The sequence below is a fragment of the Schistocerca gregaria genome, chromosome 4 (genome assembly GCF_023897955.1).
Source record: "Schistocerca gregaria isolate iqSchGreg1 chromosome 4, iqSchGreg1.2, whole genome shotgun sequence".
In the NCBI taxonomy this organism is placed as follows: Eukaryota; Metazoa; Arthropoda; class Insecta; order Orthoptera; family Acrididae; genus Schistocerca; species Schistocerca gregaria.
The window spans coordinates 770,804,915-770,826,554 of NC_064923.1; the positions used below are offsets into that span (position 1 = coordinate 770,804,915).

The 21,640-nt window shown below is 43.6% G+C and overlaps 1 protein-coding gene and 1 long non-coding RNA gene across 3 annotated transcripts in view; one reads left to right on the forward strand and one right to left on the reverse strand.

Moving 5' to 3' along the window:
* The window catches only part of LOC126267918 (dynein intermediate chain 3, ciliary-like), a 217,311-nt gene that overhangs the window by 153,207 nt on the left and 42,464 nt on the right, over positions 1-21,640 (reverse strand). The gene's annotated exons all lie outside the window — the stretch shown is intronic.
* Positions 1-21,640, forward strand: part of LOC126365947 (uncharacterized) — a 72,783-nt gene that overhangs the window by 10,806 nt on the left and 40,337 nt on the right. The window lies entirely within an intron of this gene.

A 21,640-nucleotide genomic window follows, 5' to 3' on the forward strand; every position in this document is an offset into this window, starting at 1 on the left:
GGTTTAGTAGCATTAATAAAAGTTGTTGCTTTCTTAGTAGAGAGAGAATGTTGAAAGAGAGAAGCCTCTTGTAGATGTAGGTGTAGGAGACATGTAGCAGTCCTCAGCACTTAGTAAGTCTATGTCAGTTGCAAATTCTAACAGAAAGAAGAACGTTCTGATGCTAGGTAGTTTGCACGGTAGAGGTGTGGGTCAGCAGTTGCGGAAGTGTTGGGGCGTGAGTACCAGGTCACCAGCATTGTGAAGCCTAGTTCAGTGTTGGCTCAGGTGACCGACAGAACTGGTGGCACTAATGTGCACTTCATGCAACTGTTTCACCATCATGATTGGCCTCTTCTTACTGCTGCTGTTAGGTGTGTTAAAATGGGGTTAGAGAAGGCACTGATGGTGGAGGGCATGGCTCACATTGCAGTGGTGTCACTGGAGTCAGTCAATAGGTTAGGTTTCACTAGGCATGGCCTGCACCTCAAGAGGTATGGGATGGGGAGGCTGGCAAAGCTTACAGGTGACAGTGTAGTTAGTGGTGCTGGGATCACTCATGGAAAAATTCCTGTAGTAGTTGGTGTTAGAGCTGCACCTTTTTTAGACTGAAGTCAGCTGATAGGTGTACCTGCTTAAACGAAGTCCCTCTAATAAAGGAATAGCCTTCAGAGAAGGTCAGGCATCCGAGTAGAGAAGGAATTAGCATATTTCATCAAAATGTAAGAGATTTTAGAGATAAAGTTAGTGAACTGCTTAAAGATGATGACTCTGAAATTATTGGTATATCAGAGCCCCAGATAAATAATTTGACAGTTCAGTTCAGAGGCTTCCTTTACCAGGCTACAGATTAGCCAGCTATTTTCAAAGGAGTTCTTTGTAGAGTGCGGGGTGGCCATGTATGTAAAAAACAGTTTGAGTCTGTAGACATATCATGGCACTGCACTGAACGGGTATTTGAATATTGTGCAGGAGCAGTTGAATTTAGAGAAACTAAACTTCTAATCATTGTTGTTTACAGGTCCTCTAACTCTGATTTCAGAGAACTTCTGTTCAAGCTAGAGAGGGGTTTTGATTCACTTTGTACGAAGTACCATAAATTTGATTATGTGGTGACTTCAATATTAATTTTGTATGTGACTGTTCAAGAAAAAAGATGTTGGTAAATCTCCTAAACTCATATGATCTGATGCAGACTATGTTTCTTCCCAATCAGGGGGCAGGTGAACAGTAGCACAGCCATAAACAATACTTTTATTCATTCTTGATTACCAGATGGGCATTCTGTTAGTAAAAGGGCGAATGAACTTTCAGACGATGATGCATGAATTTTAACACTAAAAGGCTTTTGTACTCAAACAAATGTTATACATAATTGCAAACTATGTAGGAAAGCTAATCCAATGGCAATAGAGAGTTTTTTAAACCTCGTCAAGGAACAACAGTGGCAGTATGTTTATAGAGCCGATAACATATATGACAAATATAATGCTTTCCCTAACACATTTGTCATGCTCCTTGAGAGCTGCTTTCCATTAGAACATTCTAAACAGGGTACTAGCAGTAAAAGGCATTCTGGGTTGCTGATTAGTGGGATAAGGGTATCATGTAGTACAAAGTGAAAATTATATGAAAATGTTAGAAGAAGTCACAATCAACCTATAGCAGCCCATTACAAACAGTAGTGTAAGGTGCTTAAAATGTTATTAGGATGGCAAAGAGTATGTGGCACACAAATAGAATAGCTAATTCACTGGATAAAATTAAAACCATATGGTCAGCTTTGAAGGAAGTGTCTGGTCAACAGCACACGGGTGACGATATAAAATCAGTTCACAGTAAAAATATTTCTGATACTAATACATCAGATATACGCAGAGTATTTAACAACCATTTTCTGAGCATTGCTGGTGAATTAAATAAAAACTTAGTTTCAACAGGGAACATATAACACTCTTGCAAATGCCTTTTCAAGACTGATGTCTGAAATACTCCTCTGTGATACTGACAAGGGGGAGATTGACTCAATAATTAAATCACTTAAGACTAAGGACTCTCATGGTTATGATGTAGTGTTTAGCAGAATATTAAAGTACTGTGCTGCACATGTTGGCCCTGTATTTAGCCATATTTGTAATTTTTTCTTTAGGAATGGTCAGTTTCCTGAACGATTAAAGTACTCAGTAGCAAAGCTGCTTTATAAAAAGGGAGAAAGAGATAATGTAGACAATTTTAAACCTATATCTATGCCATCAGTGTTTGCTAAAGTTATTAAAAAGGCTGTGTATGTAAGAATAACTGATCATTTTACACCACATAATTTCCTGTCAAATGTACAGTTCAGGTTTAGAAGTGGTTTAACAACTGAAAATGCTATACTCTCTTTTCCCTGTGAGGTACTGGATGGATTAAACACAAGGTTTCAAATGCTAGGCATATTTTTGATTTAACTAAGATGTTTGATTGTGTTGATTACAAAATATTGCTCCAGAAGTTGGACCATTGTGGAATATGAGGAGTAGCTGAGATGTAACAATCCATTGAAACCCATTTAAAGTAATAAGTCCTGTAATTGGTAGGAACATTTAGGATTAATGTAATTAGGCGAAATCTGCAAAAAAATGATTGTATACATAGATCAAAGTCATTTCATTGAAATTGAGATGGATTTGTATTAAAACGGTAACTAAATGAAAGTCTGTTGTATTTAAATGAAAAACCAACTGAGAGAATCAGAATTGATTAGAAAATTAAAATGTAGTTAGCAAAAATGTTATAAGTGGCACGTAAACATATGTAGTTCTTTAGTATTTTGTCAATAAAAAAAAAAAAGACCTATATTGCCACACTCAATGGGTGACTTGGAAACATCTATATTGGTAGGAACATTTTCTGATCCATGTATCTTTTGCGTTTTATTAAAGTAGTAAAAGTATTGTTAATATTTCATGTTTGAGTATTTTCACATTTATAAAATATTAAATGGTTAAAGTTCAACAAATTTATTCATTCTATCAGTGACAGTGCAACTGTTGAAGTATGTCATTAATTTCTTAACAAAAGTTTTAATTGTAATTTTATTAAAAAACCCTTTATAACAATGCATTGGATTGTTCAGATTCATATATATAAAGGGGCAGCCATGTTGGCATTAGAGAGAAGAATTTTACTAGATTCTGTGCAAGAAGCATGTAATGACTTAAGGAAAATGTAAGTCAGTGTTGTCAGCATGTCAGTACAATCATGAAATATCTTCATTTACATCTACATCTATGTGATTACTCTGTTATTCACAATAAAGTGCCTGGCAGAGGCTTCAATGAATCCCCTTCAAGCTGTCTCTCTACTGTTACACTCTCAAACGGCATGTGGGAAAAACAAGCATTTAAATTTTTCTGTGCAAGCCCTGATTTCTGTTATTTTATCGTGATGATCTTTTCTCCCTATGTAGGTGAGTGCCAACAGAATGTTTTCACAATCAGAGGAGAAAACTGGTGATTGAAATTTCATGACAAGATCCCATTGCAACAAAATACGCCTTTGTTTTAATGACTGCCACTCCAGCACATGTATCATGTCTGTGACACTATCTCCACTATTTCGTGATAATACAAAATGAGCTTCCCTTCCTTGTACTTTTTCGATGTCATCCGTCAGTCGCACCTGATGTGGATCCCACACTGCACAGCAATACTCCAGAATAGGGTGGACAAGTGTAGTGTAAGCAGTCTCTTTAGTAGACCTGTTACACCTTCTAAGTGTTCTGCCAATTAATCACAGTCTTTGGTTTGCTCTACCCACAATATTATCTATGTGATCATTCCAGTTTAGGTTATTTGTAATTGTAATTCCTAAGTATTTTGCTGAATTTACAGCCTTCGGATTTGTGTGACTTATCACATAATCAAAATTTAGCTTATTTCTTTTAGTACACATGTGAATAATGTCACACTTTTCTTTATTCAGGGTCAACTGCCACTTTTTGCACCATACAGATATCTTATTTAAATCATTTTGTAAGTCATTTTGATCATCTGATGACTTTACAAGATGATAATGACAGCATCATCTGCAAACAATCTAAGACAGTTACTAAGATTGTCTCCTATGTCGTTAATAAGGAACAGGAACAACAGAGGGCCTATAACACTTCCTTGGGAAACACCGGATATTACTTTTGTTTTACTCAATGACTTTCTGCCTATTACTACGCACTGTGACCTTTCTGACAGGAAATCATGAATCCAGTCGCACAACTGAGGCAATACTTCATAGGCACGCAGTTTGGTTTAAGTTGCTTGTGAGAAACGGTGTCAAAAGGCTTCTGGAAATCTAAAAATGTGGATCAATTTGACATCCTCTGTCGATAGCACTTATTACTTCATGAGTATAAAGAGGTAATTGTGTTTCACAAGAATGATATTTTCTGAAACCGTTCTGGCTCTATGTCAATAGAACATTTTATTCAAGATAGTTCATAATGTTCGAATACAGTATATGTTCCTAAACCCTACTGCAAATCGACGTTAGTGATATAGGCCTGTAATTCAGTGGATTACTCCTACTTCCCTTTTCGGTATTAGTGTGACCTGAGCAATTTACCAGTCTTTAGGTATGGATCTTTCTGTGAGCGAGTGGTTGAATATAATTGCTAAATATGGTGTATTCTATCAGCATACTCTGAGAGGAACCTGACTGTTATACAATCTGGACCGGAGACCCTGCCTTTATTAAGTGATTTAAGTTGCTTTGTTACTCTGAGGATATCTACTTCTATGTTTCTCATCTTGGCAGTTGTTGTTGATTGGGATTCAGGAATATTTACTTGGTCTTCTTTGACCAAGTCGTTTCGGAAAACCGTGTTTAATAACTCTGCTTTAGTGGCACTGTCATCAGTTACTTTACTGTTGCTATTGTGCAGTGAAGGTGTTGATTGTGTCTTGCCACTGGTGTGCTTTATGTGTGACCAGAATCTCTTTGGGTTTTCTGCCAGATTTCGAGACAGGAGTTTGTTGTCGAAATTATTAAAAGCATCTCGAATCTTTGGGTTTTTACATTCTTTTAAATTTGGCACGCTTTTTTCTTGACTTCTGAAACAATGATCTGACCCATTTTGTGTACCATGGGGGATCAGTACCATCACTTATTAATTTATGTGGTATATATCTCTCAATTACTGTCGATACTATTGAGGAGGAAGTTCAGGTCAGTTTCACCAAAAAACATTCCCATTTTGCAATAGTTCATTTATTCACCTCTTTACACAAGCAAGGTGGCACTGCACAAATATGATGTTTACTTAGTTCAAAGGCGATACTCAGATCGATTCTGGTGTCGATCTCATCGATGCCACATAGCCTCCCCCCCTCCCCCTCCCTGCAGTACGGAGTACTCCTGTGTGTCCCAGGGGGGATGGGGTGACTATGGCGTCGGCAGGGGTGGTTCGCAGGAGCCAGACATGGTCAGCTTGACAGCATCGTCGGGGAGCTGTGTGGGCAGATGTCGTGAAGGAAGGTCCGGCCACCGAACCTGGAAGTCGCTGAAGCGAGCTGGGCGTCGTACTGGGCGTGCTGGTCTAGCGGCGACAGGTGGGCCGGCGGTTTGCGGGAGGAACGGAGTGACGATGACGATGTCTCTGGAGGGTGTGGCGAACACACAAAGCATGTCCCTGTCGACGTCGGGCTAGACGGGAACACATGTCATCAGGTGGCAGGAAATGGCAGAGGTTGTGTCATGAGCACCAGATGAAGGGAAACACACGATGAACAGTGTGTCATCGTGTAGTATTATAGAGATGTCGTGGATTATGTCGGGGGGGGGGGGGGGGGGGCAGGCACAAACACCTCGAGCGAGGGCACGTTCAAGATGGGGGGGGGGGGGGGGGCAGGTGATGGGGGAGAGGTCGAAGGGACTGGCAAAGGGCCTGGCGGCGAGGGCGCGATTGTAGGTAAGCTCTATGTGGGGAGCATGTGGTCACTCAATGGAGTGCGTGAGACTGGAGTAGAGGGCAAGGTCGGAGAAGAGCTCGACGATTGATGCTGGAAGTCACTCGACCGAGTGTGTAAGTCTGAAGTGGAGGGAGTGGTCAGAGCTTTGTGAGCCTTGACAGTGAGTGGCTTGGTCGTGGCCTGAAGGGGGGTAGAAGTGGGCTCAACATGAACAGGCTTGAGTCTGTTGAGAGAGACGGTAACAGCTAAATCTTTTATCTGGATGTCATAGGTGTTGGCTGAGCACCAGAGAACTCGGTATGGTCCAGTATATGGAGGTTGGAGGGGATCATGGACGGTGTCATCTAAGAGCATGATGGATTCATAATTGTCCAGAGATTTCGTGACGTGAACCTTAGGGCGTGAATGGCTGGCGGGCGGAGGGCTGTGGAGGTTGATGAAGCGGTGTCTGACATGGTCCATGAAGGAGGGTAAGTCAGACTGAGGGAGAGAAGCGGAAGGGCTCACAAGTTCACCAGGGAGAACAATGTTCTGCCCGTATACGAACTCATCTATTGCGCCTTTGAGGTCTTCCTTATAGATCGCACGAATGCCGAGTAGCACAAGGGGAAAGGCCTCCGTCCATAGAGAGTTATGGCATTGAAGAGCCGCCTTGAAAGTGCGGTGCCAGTGCTCAACTAGCCCGTTACTTTGCGGGTGATATGCTGTGGTATGGATGCGCCAGATGCCACAAATATTACAGTTCTCGTTGAACAGGCCCGACTCAAATTGTCTGCCCTGGTCAGTGGTGATGATAGCTGGACATCCAAAATGTGATACCCATGACTCGACGAAAGCTCGAGCAACAGTTTCTGCCGTGACATTGGGGAGGGGGACAGCCTCCACCCAGCGACTTGTTCGGTTGATAGACGAGAGAACATAACGAAAGCCGTAAGAAGGGGGAGACGACCGACAGTGTCAATATGAACATGTTGGAAACACCAAGGAGGGTTCAAAAAGGCGCCGAGGGGGGGGGTGAAGTGTGCATCTGTACTTTGCAGCGTTGGCACGCGACGCAGGAGCTTGCCCATTGCTGGTACTCTTTGTTGACATTTCTCCACAGAAAGCACTCCGCTATGAGGTGGGCAGATGCACAAACACTGGGGTGGGCTAAATTATACAGTGCACTGAAGACAATTCAATGGAGCATGGTTGGGATGAGGGGGCGTAATGTGCCTGTACTGTCATCGCACTAGATCTCACCAGAAATGCCAGGGAAGGTGGTCTGGACAAAGTGTAGTGAAGAGGCAGAGTGTGAAATCAGGTTTTTCGTGTCCTTGTTGGCGGATTGGAGGTTAGGCAGTTCAGAGAGGTCTAACAGTGAATGAACAGTGTCAACTTGTGAAAGGAAATCAGTAACTATATTGTCAGCACCCTTTGTGTGTCTGACATCGGTGGTGAACTGAGATATGAAGTCCATGTATCTGAAGCGGCAAGGAGGTGGGTCAGCTGGCAGGTTTGTAATGGCCACAGCCAAGGGTTTGTGGTCTGTTAAAACATAGAAAGGGCATCGCTCGATGTCAGTCTTAGAATGCTTGATCGCTTCGTAGACCGTGAGTGACTCCTGTCAAAGGCGAAATATTTCTGTTGTGCATTGGTGAGCTTGCATCAGAAGAACTGCAGAGGCGAAGTTTGGCCATCGACTGTCTGGCTTGCGTCTGTGGTGATGAAAAGCTACGCTGTGGTGATGAAAAGCTACGCACTGGGATGAGGATGGGCGATGGTGCAGGCCTCGGCAAGAAGATTTTTGAGGGCAATGAAAGAGTCAGTCGTAACAGGGGTCCATGGAACGGGCTGAGATCCAGAAGTCTTGGTGCCTGCCATGGCGTACGTCAGTGGAGCCTGAATCCCCGCAGCCCGAGGTAGAGGTCGGCGACAGTAATTAACCATCCCCAGAAAGTGCCGGAGCTCTTTGAATGACGAAGGTCTGGGTAGGTTTAGTTTTGTTTGTACCTTCTCAGGGGGCAGTGAAATGGCATCGGCAGAGGCCCGAAAACCAAGAAAAGTGACAGTGGGTTGATATAGCTGCAATTCGTCCTGGTTGGTCTCGATGCCTGCTGCCGCGAGAGTGTTCATCACAGTTTGCACATGTAGAATGTTGTCCTCGACGGAGGAGCTGAACACAAGAATGTCATCAAGATATGCAAAGCAGAATTTTAGTTCGAATAGCACTTCGTTGATGAAGCGATGCCAGGTCTGGGTTGCGTTTTTCAGACCAAAGGGCATGAATCGAAACTGAAATAACACAATTGGGGTGGTGATTGCTGTCTTTAGGAGCCATGGGGATCTGGTGGTAGGCCCGTTTGCAATCAATGACACAGAACGTGGTCGCACCTGCGAGGGAACTGGTAAAGTCGGCAATGTTGGGTATGGGGTAGGTGTCCATAATTGTTCGTGCATTTAGTTGATGGTAGTCTCCGCACATGCTGGCCAGCTGCTTGGCCAAATTTCTGTGGCAGTGAGTCTCATTTGGACAGCACTGGGAGGATGTTGGAGCTCTGAGCTGAAATGGCCAGGGTGACAGATGGCCAATTGTGTGAGATGTGACCAAAGGCTCCATTCCACAACAGGCTGATGGTTATAGGTTTTCCAGTGACCACTGTCCATCAAAGTGATCTCCTGGTAACAAGCTGTCAGTTGCCAATTCACTTGCAATCCTTACTCATGCCTGGAATTTTATAGGAAATGACCATTGGTTGGTTGGTCAGTTGTTTCAGCAGATGACGTATATTGGGTCTTTTGGCCACTTCTGGGTTGTGTGTGTCCCTCATTACTTGATAATCATACCTGTTGCTGCACAGTGACTGGTTTTAGTATTGTTTGCATTGCTTGTGGTATTGCTTTTTGGTAGATCTGTGAAGGGATCCAACTAATAGGAGTCTTACTGTGATACACAGGGCACTTATTCTGTTGACTTGTTAAACTCTTCTTTTTAATATTGTTTTAGAATTTTATTGACCACCCAGTGGGGTGTCCGTTAGCCCTAGCTGCACAAGGACATAGCTGTCATGTAGCGAACACTGTGGACTGTTCATGAATGCCTTATATTGGTGAGGTGCAGTATTTGTATCTAGTGAAATTTTTGAATGAGCAGTCAGTCTTAATGCTAATGGATTTGTGGAGGCAGCTTGTTGTAAATAACAGTATCATTGCAGTTATCTTTGATTATTGCTTGGGCTTAAGCATTATAATCTTAGTTAAGTGTTTGTCTTTTTCTTGTGTTTTACGTGGTTACTGTCTAAGTTGATCTAACAAGGATAACCAAGTTGACAGTTTTTCAGGCTGGGCTAGTTAGCCATATTGTATGCTGATCCAGTTCCTGGTTCTTCGACTGGCGAACAAATTGTTTTGGTGTGGCTCACCAGCCAGCCAACTTGATGACGTGAGAGGAAGTGGGTGCATTCTGGGCACAGGCTGGTACTAGAACCTCTTTGGAGCTGCTATTCTGTGCCAAACTGCAGTTGTGGGTCATCGGTCACTTAAGTACTTATGCTTACTGTGATGCTCTGTCATAAATATATTTCTAATTGTAGTCAATTACCAAACACTTAAGCCCATACAGGCCTGCTTGCTGTCACTGTTCTTACGTTTTTTGTATTCCTGGCAGCCACCTCTGTAGCCTAACTGTTTTGAAGATGGACATTTACTCTCTTAAACTGTTTTGAAATAAATGTAAAATGTCTTGATCTATTTTCATCAAAGTGTTTTCTTTAACTTTTTTAAATGTAATATTTCTAAGCCTTCTGGGGCTCTTTACTGATTTTGACTTTGTTTCAAGACTTAAAATTGTTTGTGACCTGCTAGTAAATTTCATTAGGTAGTTTTCAGCTGATATTTCTTACTGTTTCTTGTTAAATATTTCAGTAAAATTTTTGATCACTGTTTTAATTTTGTTGAGTGTTCCAGTGGTCAGCTGAGTTTTTGGATTTAGCTAAGAAACTGTGTGAAGTTTTGGTGATACTGGCATTAGTTGTGGTTTAGTAGCATTAATAAAAGTTGTTGCTTTCTTAGTAGAGAGAGAATGTTGAAAGAGAGAAGCCTCTTGTAGATGTAGGTGTAGGAGACATGTAGCAGTCCTCAGCACTTAGTAAGTCTATGTCAGTTGCAAATTCTAACAGAAAGAAGAACGTTCTGATGCTAGGTAGTTTGCACGGTAGAGGTGTGGGTCAGCAGTTGCGGAAGTGTTGGGGCGTGAGTACCAGGTCACCAGCATTGTGAAGCCTAGTTCAGTGTTGGCTCAGGTGACCGACAGAACTGGTGGCACTAATGTGCACTTCATGCAACTGTTTCACCATCATGATTGGCCTCTTCTTACTGCTGCTGTTAGGTGTGTTAAAATGGGGTTAGAGAAGGCACTGATGGTGGAGGGCATGGCTCACATTGCAGTGGTGTCACTGGAGTCAGTCAATAGGTTAGGTTTCACTAGGCATGGCCTGCACCTCAAGAGGTATGGGATGGGGAGGCTGGCAAAGCTTACAGGTGACAGTGTAGTTAGTGGTGCTGGGATCACTCATGGAAAAATTCCTGTAGTAGTTGGTGTTAGAGCTGCACCTTTTTTAGACTGAAGTCAGCTGATAGGTGTACCTGCTTAAACGAAGTCCCTCTAATAAAGGAATAGCCTTCAGAGAAGGTCAGGCATCCGAGTAGAGAAGGAATTAGCATATTTCATCAAAATGTAAGAGATTTTAGAGATAAAGTTAGTGAACTGCTTAAAGATGATGACTCTGAAATTATTGGTATATCAGAGCCCCAGATAAATAATTTGACAGTTCAGTTCAGAGGCTTCCTTTACCAGGCTACAGATTAGCCAGCTATTTTCAAAGGAGTTCTTTGTAGAGTTCGGGGTGGCCATGTATGTAAAAAACAGTTTGAGTCTGTAGACATATCATGGCACTGCACTGAACGGGTATTTGAATATTGTGCAGGAGCAGTTGAATTTAGAGAAACTAAACTTCTAATCATTGTTGTTTACAGGTCCTCTAACTCTGATTTCAGAGAACTTCTGTTCAAGCTAGAGAGGGGTTTTGATTCACTTTGTACGAAGTACCATAAATTTGATTATGTGGTGACTTCAATATTAATTTTGTATGTGACTGTTCAAGAAAAAAGATGTTGGTAAATCTCCTAAACTCATATGATCTGATGCAGACTATGTTTCTTCCCAATCAGGGGGCAGGTGAACAGTAGCACAGCCATAAACAATACTTTTATTCATTCTTGATTACCAGATGGGCATTCTGTTAGTAAAAGGGCGAATGAACTTTCAGACGATGATGCATGAATTTTAACACTAAAAGGCTTTTGTACTCAAACAAATGTTATACATAATTGCAAACTATGTAGGAAAGCTAATCCAATGGCAATAGAGAGTTTTTTAAACCTCGTCAAGGAACAACAGTGGCAGTATGTTTATAGAGCCGATAACATATATGACAAATATAATGCTTTCCCTAACACATTTGTCATGCTCCTTGAGAGCTGCTTTCCATTAGAACATTCTAAACAGGGTACTAGCAGTAAAAGGCATTCTGGGTTGCTGATTAGTGGGATAAGGGTATCATGTAGTACAAAGTGAAAATTATATGAAAATGTTAGAAGAAGTCACAATCAACCTATAGCAGCCCATTACAAACAGTAGTGTAAGGTGCTTAAAATGTTATTAGGATGGCAAAGAGTATGTGGCACACAAATAGAATAGCTAATTCACTGGATAAAATTAAAACCATATGGTCAGCTTTGAAGGAAGTGTCTGGTCAACAGCACACGGGTGACGATATAAAATCAGTTCACAGTAAAAATATTTCTGATACTAATACATCAGATATACGCAGAGTATTTAACAACCATTTTCTGAGCATTGCTGGTGAATTAAATAAAAACTTAGTTTCAACAGGGAACATATAACACTCTTGCAAATGCCTTTTCAAGACTGATGTCTGAAATACTCCTCTGTGATACTGACAAGGAGGAGATTGACTCAATAATTAAATCACTTAAGACTAAGGACTCTCATGGTTATGATGTAGTGTTTAGCAGAATATTAAAGTACTGTGCTGCACATGTTGGCCCTGTATTTAGCCATATTTGTAATTTTTTCTTTAGGAATGGTCAGTTTCCTGAACGATTAAAGTACTCAGTAGCAAAGCTGCTTTATAAAAAGGGAGAAAGAGATAATGTAGACAATTTTAAACCTATATCTATGCCATCAGTGTTTGCTAAAGTTATTAAAAAGGCTGTGTATGTAAGAATAACTGATCATTTTACACCACATAATTTCCTGTCAAATGTACAGTTCAGGTTTAGAAGTGGTTTAACAACTGAAAATGCTATACTCTCTTTTCCCTGTGAGGTACTGGATGGATTAAACACAAGGTTTCAAATGCTAGGCATATTTTTGATTTAACTAAGATGTTTGATTGTGTTGATTACAAAATATTGCTCCAGAAGTTGGACCATTGTGGAATATGAGGAGTAGCTGAGATGTAACAATCCATTGAAACCCATTTGAAGTAATAAGTCCTGTAATTGGTAGGAACATTTAGGATTAATGTAATTAGGCGAAATCTGCAAAAAAAATGATTGTATACATAGATCAAAGTCATTTCATTGAAATTGAGATGGATTTGTATTAAAACGGTAACTAAATGAAAGTCTGTTGTATTTAAATGAAAAACCAACTGAGAGAATCAGAATTGATTAGAAAATTAAAATGTAGTTAGCAAAAATGTTATAAGTGGCACGTAAACATAGGTAGTTCTTTAGTATTTTGTCAATAAAAAAAAAGACCTATATTGCCACACTCAATGGGTGACTTGGAAACATCAATATTGGTAGGAACATTTTCTGATCCATGTATCTTTTGCGTTTTATTAAAGTAGTAAAAGTATTGTTAATATTTCATGTTTGAGTATTTTCACATTTATAAAATATTAAATGGTTAAAGTTCAACAAATTTATTCATTCTATCAGTGACAGTGCAACTGTTGAAGTATGTCATTAATTTCTTAACAAAAGTTTTAATTGTAATTTTATTAAAAAACCCTTTATAACAATGCCTTGGATTGTTCAGATTCATATACATATATAAAGGGGCAGCCATGTTGGCATTAGAGAGAAGAATTTTACTAGATTCTGTGCAAGAAGCATGTAATGACTTAAGGAAAATGTAAGTCAGTGTTGTCAGCATGTCAGTACAATCATGAAATATCTTCATTTACATCTACATCTATGTGATTACTCTGTTATTCACAATAAAGTGCCTGGCAGAGGCTTCAATGAATCCCCTTCAAGCTGTCTCTCTACTGTTACACTCTCAAACGGCATGTGGGAAAAACAAGCATTTAAATTTTTCTGTGCAAGCCCTGATTTCTGTTATTTTATCGTGATGATCTTTTCTCCCTATGTAGGTGGGTGCCAACAGAATGTTTTCACAATCAGAGGAGAAAACTGGTGATTGAAATTTCATGACAAGATCCCATTGCAACAAAATACGCCTTTGTTTTAATGACTGCCACTCCAGCACATGTATCATGTCTGTGACACTATCTCCACTATTTCGTGATAATACAAAATGAGCTTCCCTTCCTTGTACTTTTTCGATGTCATCCGTCAGTCGCACCTGATGTGGATCCCACACTGCACAGCAATACTCCAGAATAGGGTGGACAAGTGTAGTGTAAGCAGTCTCTTTAGTAGACCTGTTACACCTTCTAAGTGTTCTGCCAATGAATCACAGTCTTTGGTTTGCTCTACCCACAATATTATCTATGTGATCATTCCAGTTTAGGTTATTTGTAATTGTAATTCCTAAGTATTTTGCTGAATTTACAGCCTTCGGATTTGTGTGACTTATCACATAATCAAAATTTAGCTTATTTCTTTTAGTACACATGTGAATAATGTCACACTTTTCTTTGTTCAGGGTCAACTGCCACTTTTTGCACCATACAGATATCTTATTTAAATCATTTTGTAAGTCATTTTGATCATCTGATGACTTTACAAGATGATAATGACAGCATCATCTGCAAACAATCTAAGACAGTTACTCAGATTGTCTCCTATGTCGTTAATAAGGAACAGGAACAACAGAGGGCCTATAACACTTCCTTGGGAAACACCGGATATTACTTTTGTTTTACTCAATGACTTTCTGCCTATTACTACGCACTGTGACCTTTCTGACAGGAAATCATGAATCCAGTCGCACAACTGAGGCAATACTTCATAGGCACGCAGTTTGGTTTAAGTTGCTTGTGAGAAACGGTGTCAAAAGGCTTCTGGAAATCTAAAAATGTGGATCAATTTGACATCCTCTGTCGATAGCACTTATTACTTCATGAGTATAAAGAGGTAATTGTGTTTCACAAGAATGATATTTTCTGAAACCGTTCTGGCTCTATGTCAATAGAACATTTTATTCAAGGTAGTTCATAATGTTCGAATACAGTATATGTTCCTAAACCCTACTGCAAATCGACGTTAGTGATATAGGCCTGTAATTCAGTGGATTACTCCTACTTCCCTTTTCGGTATTAGTGTGACCTGAGCAATTTACCAGTCTTTAGGTATGGATCTTTCTGTGAGCGAGTGGTTGAATATAATTGCTAAATATGGTGTATTCTATCAGCATACTCTGAGAGGAACCTGACTGTTATACAATCTGTTCCGGAGACCCTGCCTTTATTAAGTGATTTAAGTTGCTTTGTTACTCTGAGGATATCTACTTCTATGTTTCTCATCTTGGCAGTTGTTGTTGATTGGGATTCAGGAATATTTACTTGGTCTTCTTTGACCAAGTCGTTTCGGAAAACCGTGTTTAATAACTCTGCTTTAGTGGCACTGTCATCAGTTACTTTACTGTTGCTATTGTGCAGTGAAGGTGTTGATTGTGTCTTGCCACTGGTGTGCTTTATGTGTGACCAGAATCTCTTTGGGTTTTCTGCCAGATTTCGAGACAGGAGTTTGTTGTCGAAATTATTAAAAGCATCTCGAATCTTTGGGTTTTTACATTCTTTTAAATTTGGCACGCTTTTTTCTTGACTTCTGAAACAATGATCTGACCCATTTTGTGTACCATGGGGGATCAGTACCATCACTTATTAATTTATGTGGTATATATCTCTCAATTACTGTCGATACTATTGAGGAGGAAGTTCAGGTCAGTTTCACCAAAAAACATTCCCATTTTGCAATAGTTCATTTATTCACCTCTTTACACAAGCAAGGTGGCACTGCACAAATATGATGTTTACTTAGTTCAAAGGCGATACTCAGATCGATTCTGGTGTCGATCTCATCGATGCCACATAGCCTCCCCCCCTCCCCCTCCCTGCAGTACGGAGTACTCCTGTGTGTCCCAGGGGGGATGGGGTGACTATGGCGTCGGCAGGGGTGGTTCGCAGGAGCCGGACATGGTCAGCTTGACAGCGTCGTCGGGGAGCTGTGTGGGCAGATGTCGTGAAGGAAGGTCCGGCCACCGAACCTGGAAGTCGCTGAAGCGAGCTGGGCGTCGTACTGGGCGTGCTGGTCTAGCGGCGACAGGTGGGCCGGCGGTTTGCGGGAGGAACGGAGTGACGATGACGATGTCTCTGGAGGGTGTGGCGAACACACAAAGCATGTCCCTGTCGACGTCGGGCTAGAGGGGAACACATGTCATCAGGTGGCAGGAAATGGCAGAGGTTGTGTCATGAGCACCAGATGAAGGGAAACACACGATGAACAGTGTGTCATCGTGTAGTATTATAGAGATGTCGTGGATTATGTCTGGGGGGGGGGGGGGGGGGCAGGCACAAACACCTCGAGCGAGGGCACGTTCAAGATGGGGGGGGGGGGCAGGTGATGGGGGAGAGGTCGAAGGGACTGGCAAAGGGCCTGGCGGCGAGGGCGCGATTGTAGGTAAGCTCTACGTGGGGAGCATGTGGTCACTCAATGGAGTGCGTGAGACTGGAGTAGAGGGCAAGGTCGGAGAAGAGCTCGACGATTGATGCTGGAAGTCACTCGACCGAGTGTGTAAGTCTGAAGTGGAGGGAGTGGTCAGAGCTTTGTGAGCCTTGACAGTGAGTGGCTTGGTCGTGGCCTGAAGGGGGGTAGAAGTGGGCTCAACATGAACAGGCTTGAGTCTGTTGAGAGAGACGGTAACAGCTAAATCTTTTATCTGGATGTCATAGGTGTTGGCTGAGCACCAGAGAACTCGGTATGGTCCAGTATATGGAGGTTGGAGGGGATCATGGACGGTGTCATCTAAGAGCATGATGGATTCATAATTGTCCAGAGATTTCGTGACGTGAACCTTAGGGCGTGAATGGCTGGCGGGCGGAGGGCTGTGGAGGTTGATGAAGCGGTGTCTGACATGGTCCATGAAGGAGGGTAAGTCAGACTGAGGGAGAGAAGCGGAAGGGCTCACAAGTTCACCAGGGAGAACAATGTTCTGCCCGTATACGAACTCATCTATTGCGCCTTTGAGGTCTTCCTTATAGATCGCACGAATGCCGAGTAGCACAAGGGGAAAGGCCTCCGTCCATAGAGAGTTATGGCATTGAAGAGCCGCCTTGAAAGTGCGGTGCCAGTGCTCAACTAGCCCGTTACTTTGCGGGTGATATGCTGTGGTATGGATGCGCCAGATGCCACAAATATTACAGTTCTCGTTGAACAGGCCCGACTCAAATTGTCTGCCCTGGTCAGTGGTGATGATAGCTGGACATCCAAAATGTGATACCCATGACTCGACGAAAGCTCGAGCAACAGTTTCTGCCGTGACATTGGGGAGGGGGACAGCCTCCACCCAGCGACTTGTTTGGTTGATAGACGAGAGAACATAACGAAAGCCGTAAGAAGGGGGAGACGACCGACAGTGTCAATATGAACATGTTGGAAACACCAAGGAGGGTTCAAAAAGGCGCCGAGGGGGGGGTGAAGTGTGCATCTGTACTTTGCAGCGTTGGCACGCGACGCAGGAGCTTGCCCATTGCTGGTACTCTTTGTTGACATTTCTCCACAGAAAGCACTCCGCTATGAGGTGGGCAGATGCACAAACACTGGGGTGGGCTAAATTATACAGTGCACTGAAGACAATTCAATGGAGCATGGTTGGGATGAGGGGGCGTAATGTGCCTGTACTGTCATCGCACTAGATCTCACCAGAAATGCCAGGGAAGGTGGTCCGGACAAAGTGTAGTGAAGAGGCAGAGTGTGAAATCAGGTTTTTCGTGTCCTTGTTGGCGGATTGGAGGTTAGGCAGTTCAGAGAGGTCTAACAGTGAATGAACAGTGTCAACTTGTGAAAGGAAATCAGTAACTATATTGTCAGCACCCTTTGTGTGTCTGACATCGGTGGTGAACTGAGATATGAAGTCCATGTATCTGAAGCGGCAAGGAGGTGGGTCAGCTGGCAGGTTTGTAATGGCCACAGCCAAGGGTTTGTGGTCTGTTAAAACATAGAAAGGGCATCGCTCGATGTCAGTCTTAGAATGCTTGATCGCTTCGTAGACCGTGAGTGACTCCTGTCAAAGGCGAAATATTTCTGTTGTGCATTGGTGAGCTTGCATCAGAAGAACTGCAGAGGCGAAGTTTGGCCATCGACTGTCTGGCTTGCGTCTGTGGTGATGAAAAGCTATGCTGTGGTGATGAAAAGCTACGCACTGGGATGAGGATGGGCGATGGTGCAGGCCTCGGCAAGAAGATTTTTGAGGGCAATGAAAGAGTCAGTCGTAACAGGGGTCCATGGAACGGGCTGAGATCCAGAAGTCTTGGTGCCTGCCATGGCGTACGTCAGTGGAGCCTGAATCCCCGCAGCCCGAGGTAGAGGTCGGCGACAGTAATTAACCATCCCCAGAAAGTGCCGGAGCTCTTTGAATGACGAAGGTCTGGGTAGGTTTAGTTTTGTTTGTACCTTCTCAGGGGGCAGTGAAATGGCATCGGCAGAGGCCCGAAAACCAAGAAAAGTGACAATGGGTTGATATAGCTGCAATTCGTCCTGGTTGGTCTCGATGCCTGCTGCCGCGAGAGTGTTCATCACAGTTTGCACATGTCGAATGTTGTCCTCGACGGAGGAGCTGAACACAAGAATGTCATCAAGATATGCAAAGCAGAATTTTAGTTCGAATAGCACTTCGTTGATGAAGCGATGCCAGGTCTGGGTTGCGTTTTTCAGACCAAAGGGCATGAATCGAAACTGAAATAACACAATTGGGGTGGTGATTGCTGTCTTTAGGAGCCATGGGGATCTGGTGGTAGGCCCGTTTGCAATCAATGACACAGAACGTGGTCGCACCTGCGAGGGAACTGGTAAAGTCGGCAATGTTGGGTATGGGGTAGGTGTCCATAATTGTTCATGCATTTAGTTGATGGTAGTCTCCGCACATGCTGGCCAGCTGCTGGCAAAGGGTTCGATGGCACCGGAGCTTAGAAGTTCAGAAATCTGCTTTTTAAGGTCGGAGAGGCACTTGGGACAAAGTTGATGTGGTTTACTGGAGATTGGGGGGCAGGCACGAGGCGAAGCGTGTGAACCGTTTCGTTGGTGATGACGGAATTGTTGCCGGCGGCACGGGAGGCGGTTTTTTTTACAATGTGTGGCAGGCAAAGGCGCGGCAGCCGAGGTGAGGTCGTGGCGTTCGGAGCCACTCGGAAGATCCAATGTGAGCTGAGGCAGCGAAGTGTCCCAGAACTCAACGTGACAAGATGGCCGCCGGACCGAAGCAGTGGCACTGTGGTCGGCTGAGCTCGGTAGAGCTCGTGAGGCGTTAGTGAGTCTATTGATCGAGGGCGTGGCCTGTGGCAGCACGGTCGTGGGCGAAGTGCTAGGTGCAAGTGCACTGTTTGTGTTGTCAGTGGCGGTTGCACAGCGGCGCGCAAGAGCCGAAGTTACATAGTTTGAGGTGCTATCCACAAGGGGAGGGGTAGGAGCCATCAGTTCAGGAACACGTGATGCTCGTCGCGCATGCACACTCATGTCTGGCCGAGTGTCAAATGCTGCCTCGTTAGAGGGGTGTAGTCCTGTGGAACTGTCAGTACACGTTATGGTAGACTTGATAGCACAGTTGCGAGGGGTAGTGGGAGGTAAGCACACGGAGGCTCGATTGCTGGGAATGCAAGCAGATTCAGTGCACTTGCTGACCTTGCTTTGTCGTTGCTGCACTGTCTGTAATTCCTTTGCTGCGTCGGAGAGCTGGAGCTGAGTTTCGTGGAGCCGAAGGGAGAGCTCGAAGTTTTCCTTGCGTGGGCGAGCGACGTTTTCGAGCTCGACAAGGCACTTATGCACGGTTTCTTGTAACATCGTTGACAGAGACGAGCACGTGCGGATGAGATGAGACGGATCGGTCGGCACACTGCGACCCCAGCTACATCCGGCCACAGGACGATGAGCCTGAACCTGAGACTTGTCAGGTAGGCAGTGGCTGGCGAAATAGAGCAGTGATGTATCGTGTAGCTTGTCAACAATTGTCACTGTTTGCTAGACAGGTTCTGGAGTCTACTGAGCCAGAGCAAAGCAGATATGATGAGATAGTTTATCTGACCAGATGGCGCAAAGAGCTGTGTCAGAGAGTAGATCGGAGCTGACCAGGGTGCGTAGCCATCTCCAGAGTTGGGAAGGTTTGTCATTGCATAGTTGCTCGACGGGGAGCACTTGCTGTATTTCTGCCTCAGTAGAGCGTGCAAGCCGACATAGAACAGTCTCTTTGGCTAGAGTGTATCGGGTAGATGAGCTGGGGTGTCGACCTGGTCAGCAATCAAGTCCTCCTGGTCGTGCAGGTGGGTGATGAGGCGTAGAAACCTGGCTGACTCGTCTAGTTTGAAATGGTTGATCACTTCATCCACATTTTTGAACCAGGTTGTTGCTCTTTCGAGATTAAATGGCGGCAGCGTCGGTAAGCTTTGTAGAATGTTTGGAAGAACAGGTTGAGTTGAATTCGTCGGGGCACTGCCTGAAACGAGCTGCTGTTGCTGCAGTATTCCAGGAGAGTGTGCCTCCCGAGTATGTGGCGACGACGGCTAGTCGGGTGGCAGCGTGCAGGTGACGCGTTGTGGTTGAGTGCGATCCGTTGCGACGCGGAAGGCCGAGGCGGCTGAGACACCGTGCTGTGTCGATTGCGGTTGCAGGAGCTCAACACGCTGTGGGTGTGTTCGGATTGATGTGTCACAGAAGACCGGTGCAGATGAGGCACCGGGATGTGCTGAGAACGGTAGAGGTAGCTCGACTGGTGCTCACTGTCCAGAAGCAGAGTGTGGAAAATGATGTCGAACGTCAGACAGAATGTGTGAATGTCCACTGTTCGTAGTCACTCCACTCAAAATGGTGTGCAGATAAGGTGAATATCGTGACACAAAACACTGAGGCGTAGCAGGAGGATGGAGATGGAGGTCAGACATAGATAACAAGTTATTGTTCCTGTTGCAGGCTGAGGTATCGAAGCAGCAAGGCATGTGCTGAGGCTTAATCGAGGCAGGCAAGGGCTTGGTCGGATGCTGAGGAGGTTGACCTGTGAACAAAGCAGTTCCAGCCACGTGGCAGGAATCCACGTGGTACTGCATGGATTTTGGCGTGGCAAATCGTTGTCTTGGCGGTGGTAGGTTGTCAAACGAAGCATTTGCAGGAATCGACATTGGTCCTGCACTGCACGGAGATCCGTAAGAGGTAACTGCACCGTCGATGAGGGAGGGCACATGTGGTGGAAACAAAGGCTTCAGATAGCCACAGTCATGTACACTCCTAACCTCACCTATTGTTGCAGGCTCTGGCAAAATCGGCGTAATAGTCAAGTGAGAGCCATCGTGTTGCAGTCCTGGCAGATGTACATCGCCCAAAACACAATGCATGTCGATCACAAAATCCAGCGTTAGGCGTTGGGCCGAAGTCATTGTTCGAATGATGAGTCAAAGTAATACACATGAACATAACAGACATGGAGGCCGCGGACACAATAAAACGGCGAAAACGGCAGACTTAACAACTCGGGGTCACCAGTGAGGAGGAAGTTCAGGTCAGTTTCACCAAACAACACTCCCATTTTGCAAGAGTTCATTTATTCACCTCTTTACACAAGCAAGGTGGCACTGCACAAAGATAATGTTTAGCTAAGTTCAAAGACGATACTCAGATCGATTCTGGTGTTGACCTCATCGGCGCCACACTATCTCTCTGAAAACATTCCACAACTTTTCTACATTTACGTGATCAGATCATAAGGATTGAAGAGTGTCTCTTAAAAAGGCATTAAGAGCATTTTTATCAGCTTTTTTAAATAGATATACTTTGCATTTCTTTTTGATGGTTGTAGGTGTTATGGTATTCAGCCCAGCAGCAACTGCCTTGTGGTCGCTAATTCCTGTATTCATCACAATACTCACTACTTGTCCCAGGATTATTTGTTGCTAAAAGGTCAAGTATGCTTTTGCAACCAAATTGTTCAAAATAATTTTCTGAGAAAGCGTTCAGTAGACTTTCGGATGACATTTTATGCCTGCTGCCAGCTTTAAACATACAATTTTTTCAGCATATTGAGGATAGATTGAAGTCACCACCACCTATAATTGTATGGGCGAGGTACTTATTGAAAATGAGACTCAAGTTTTCTTTGAACAGTAACTATATCTTCTGAGTCGGGAGGGGGGGGGAGGGGCATAAAATGGTCCAATTAATAGTTTAGTCTGATCGTCAGGTATAACCTCTACCCATAC